Raw genomic sequence first — 4,423 nt, 5'->3', positions numbered from 1 at the left:
CCAACAAAAGTGCAGTTATTAATGTGTTCTTCAGTATCTTGAATACATTGAGGCATTGCTCATCAAAGTCAAACGTTCTTTCTGCCTCCAGCAATGCACTCAATGGTCGCGCAATCTTCGAAAAGTCCTTCACAAAATGTCGATAAAAGCCTGCATGCCCTAAGAAGCTCCTGACAGCCTTTACATTTGCTAGAGGTGGGATCTTTTCAATGGCCTCAATCTTCGCCTTATCCACCTCCAGCCCATCCTTGGAGACTTTGTGCTTGAGCACAATACCTTCCTTCACCATAAAGTGGCATTTCTCCCAGTTCAGCACAAGGTTCATCTCTTCACATCTCCTCAGTATCTTCTCTAGATTATTGAGATAGACTTCGTATGTTTGCCTATACACCGAGAAGTCGTACATGAAAATATTTACTGAATCTTTAAGATACTCAGAAAAGATGGCCATCATACACCTCTAGAATGTGCTCAGTTCATTGGATAAGTTGAACGACATGCTCGAAATGAAAATGTTCCATAGGGGCAGGTGAATGTGGTTTTCTCTTAATCTTCAGAAGCAATCATGATTTGGTTGTAGCCTGCATATCCGTCCAAAAAGAAGTAGTAATCATTTCCTACTAGGCAGTCTAGCATCTGGTCAATAAAAGGCAAGGGTAAATGATCCTTCTTTGTCACCACATTCAGTTTGTGGTAGTCCATCAAATCTGCAAGCCAGTGACGGTCCTCATCGGTATTAATTCATTATTTGCATTTGAGACTACTGTCATCCCCCCTTTCTTTGGAACACATTGCACGGGGCTGACCCACGTGCTGTCAGTGATTGGATAGATAATCCCTGTGTCCAACCATTTGATTATCTCATTTTTCACGACCTCCTTCATCGCAAGGTTTAGTCTGCGTTGATGTTCGATTGATCCTTTTTTACTGTCCTCGAGACGTATCTTATGCATGCAATATGTGGGGCTGATTCCTCTAATGTCTGCTAGCGTCCATCCTATTACTTTTATGTACTTTTTCAGGATGCTCAGCAATGCATTCTCTTGATCTTCTTGAAATGCAGAGGAAATTATTACAGGTAGAGTTTCATTTTGCCCCAAAAAAGCATACTTCAGGTGGTTTGGCAAGGTTTTTAGTTCTACTATGGGTGGTTGTTCCAATGATGGTTTTTGTGCTTTTCTCTCTTCATTCATCGTCAGTTTTTCTTCTTTGGTTGTTGTTTCTATGATCGCATTGCAGGTTACTATGGATGCGATCACATCCTCTCTTTCATCTTCATCTTCAGACTTTTCTTCTTTATACAAACTGGGTTCATTGTCGGAATTTGTGAGGTCTTCTTCTTTCAGATACTTCATGGCTCTAATAATATCAAACCTGATCTTCTTTTCGTTCACGCTCAATGTGATCTCTCCCTTGTACACATCAATCTGAGTGCGACTAGTGGATAAAAATGGTCGTTTCAGAATGATGGGTACATCCTTTTCCGCTTTATAATTAAGGATGATGAAGTCTTTTGGTAAGATAAATTTGTCAATCGAGACCAGGACATTCTTCACCTTCCCTTCTGGATGAACAAGGGACCTGTCAGCTAGCTGGAGAGTCACCGTCGTGGGCGCCAACTGCCCTACATTCAGCTGCTTAAAAATTGAAAGGGGCATTAAGTTGATACTGGCCTCGAGATCGCAAAGCGTTTGACCAACATATATCGCTCCAATTGAGCAGGGTATTGTGAAATCCAAGGTCGCGCATTTTCGGTGGAATCATGGTTTTTGATCTTTGCGTTAATGCCACCGTTATGAACTTACCTGTGCTTCTTTTCTTCGTCACCATGTCCTTCAGAAACTTCGCATACTTTGGCATTTGTTCAATCGCTTCAGAGAAAGGAATGTTGATATGTAATTGTTTCACCATGTCCATGAAGCGATGGTATTACACTTCATCATTTTTCTTCTTCTTAAGTCTCCGGGGGAATGGTGGCAGTTGTATTTTCACGGTTCCCTGCTCTATCGGCTTAGAAGTGGACGNCTTCTTCTTAAGTCTCCGGGGGAATGGTGGCAGTTGTATTTTCACGGTTCCCTGCTCTATCGGCTTAGAAGTGGACGCAATATCCGATTCCATCATCTTCTGCTCTTCTGGTTCCTCTTGAGTCAACAGGATCTATGGTTCCATCACAATTAGAGCAGTCCTACTCGACTCATTCTTCTCCTCTGCCACTGTCTTTCCGCTTCGCAAAGTCACAACTTGACATTGCTCTTTTTCCGTACTCCCTGGATTATGCGGGAGTTCAGTAGAACTCGGCAATTCCCCTTGCAGTCTACTTTTGAGCTCGCCCGCAATCTGTCCTAGCTGAATTTCAAGATTGCGGATAAATGTCGCTTGATTTTGGAGTATTGTTTCATTCTTTTCAATATACTGCTTTAGTAAGCTCTCAAGAGATGAAGATTGCGGCGCCTACGAACTACTAGCTTGATTTTGTGGTTGACCGTTTGTTCGCGGAAAAAATCCTGGCGGTTCTTCTTTTTGCGCCATCGGTTGAAAATTTTGTTGTTGATTTTTCCATGCGAAGTTGGGCTGGTTTCTCCACCCAGGGTTGTAAGTATTAGAGAAAGGATTATTCTTCATGAAATAAATAGACTATGGGTTCCTTGGACACTCTTCCATTGGATGGCCTTCTCCGTAAGTGGCACAACTTGCGCTTGTTTGATCGATTGCATGGACCTGCCCCCTATGCGTTCTTGGGCTCCTGATTGCGATTCCTTGTATGAAATTCATCATCGCATTCATTTGGTTTTGTAGGGATGTGATGGCTCCATTGTTTGCATCACTATCTTTAATTCTCAGTCGTTGACCGCTTTCTCTGCAGTCTTCGTGATTCTTCGAAATGCGATCAAGTATTTTCTTAGCCTCGTCGTATGTCTTGTCAAGCAGGCCTTTAGTTGCTGCTACATTGGTAACTGTCTGCGATACAGGGTTCAAACCGTGATAGAAAATTTCCATTTGGAGTCAATCGGGTAAGCCATTGTGCGGACAATCTCGCACCAGTCTTTTAAACCTCACCCAAGCGTCACTGAGCGATTCGTCAATATCTTGTCCAAAATTAGTAATCAACTTCCTCCTTCTTGCATTCTCTGTTAGGGGGGAAGTACTTCTTCATGAACTTTTCCACTACCTATTCCCACGACGTGATCTCCCCTGGTTCGAGAAAATAAGCCCATTTCCATGCTTGGTCACACAGCGAAAATGGGAACAACATTAGTCGAACCTCCTCAGCGAAGATGTTTGGGAACACAAACGTATTGCAGATTTCAATAAAACTCCAGAGGTGGGCGTGCGGATCCCCGCCACGCCTACCGCCAAACTGTCCGACAGTTTGAATCATTTGCAGCATCACTGGCTTCATCTCAAACCTCGATTCATCCAAGGCTGGCCTCATGATTCCTGGTGAGAAATTGTAAAGGTTGGGTGACGCATAGTCCCGGATAGGCCTTTTGAGGTCGTTCGCCATGATATTATTTGCATTTCCTACTCTATCTTCCGGTTGCTCCGCCATGTTGGGATTTCTCTTTTGTTGTTGATGTAGGCGGTTGTCCCTTCTTCTTCTTCGAAAAGTTCTCTTAATCTCTGGGTCATAATCGGGCTCAGGAACTTGTCCTTCGCTCATACAACGCCCGCTCCTTCCCTTACCAAAGGAGAAGCAGTGCACAGAGGTGGAAAGCTCCAGAGAAAATTAAAAAGTTACCGTTAGCACAATATGTACTACCGTAGTCCCCGACAACGGCGCCAAAAACTTGATGCATTGTGGATATGATGAAATAATGGTGTATTTTGCGATGGTGGTGTATGCATCACACATGCAAGTTGTCCTAGTAAAATCCAAGTATAAATCCTACTAGGTTGTCTGGTAAGTCCAGGGTCGAACACAGGGACTACTGAGACAATATGCGACGGTAATTTTTGATTCCTTTGTGGTGACAAACAAAAAAATAAATTGGTTAGTATGTTTGTTTAAAGTATAAATCCTATGCGGTGGAATTGAGAAAAGAGTTAATAACAGCGAAAGTTACAATGAGTATGCGAGGAATGGGTTGAAAAGGGATTTAGCTGACACTTCCTAAGATTGCATTCAAGTTATGTGATCATGCTACACACATACAACAACATGTCATCTCTCAATGAAAATGCTATAGTTCCTAATTTTAGGATGCATGCGATGTATAAGATAATGTCTATAGGACTTATGTCTAAACCTCTATTCTTGTTTATGCGATGATGAATGACACACACATACACAAGGCAATCACATACTATCATATCCTATTTCTAGGGTACATGCGATGTATGATATCAAATAGAATTTATCTCTAAGTTTCTATCTCTTGCTTATGCGGTTCTAATCTGACTTTCTCAAACCTAGATTCTAACC

At 42.3% G+C, this 4,423-nt stretch overlaps 1 non-coding gene across 1 annotated transcript; it reads left to right on the top strand.

Moving 5' to 3' along the window:
* The first annotated feature begins 3,013 nt into the window (after nt 1-3,013).
* LOC120078846 lies at nt 3,014-3,120 on the top strand. The gene has a single exon (XR_005482127.1). It is a non-coding gene; the product is annotated as a small nucleolar RNA R71 (small nucleolar RNA).
* The last annotated feature ends 1,303 nt before the right edge of the window (nt 3,121-4,423 follow it).

This window comes from Benincasa hispida, chromosome 5 (genome assembly GCF_009727055.1).
Source record: "Benincasa hispida cultivar B227 chromosome 5, ASM972705v1, whole genome shotgun sequence".
NCBI lineage: Eukaryota > Viridiplantae > Streptophyta > Magnoliopsida > Cucurbitales > Cucurbitaceae > Benincasa > Benincasa hispida.
The sequence above is the reverse complement of the archived record's forward strand: the minus strand, read 5'-3'. Positions and strand labels throughout refer to the sequence as shown.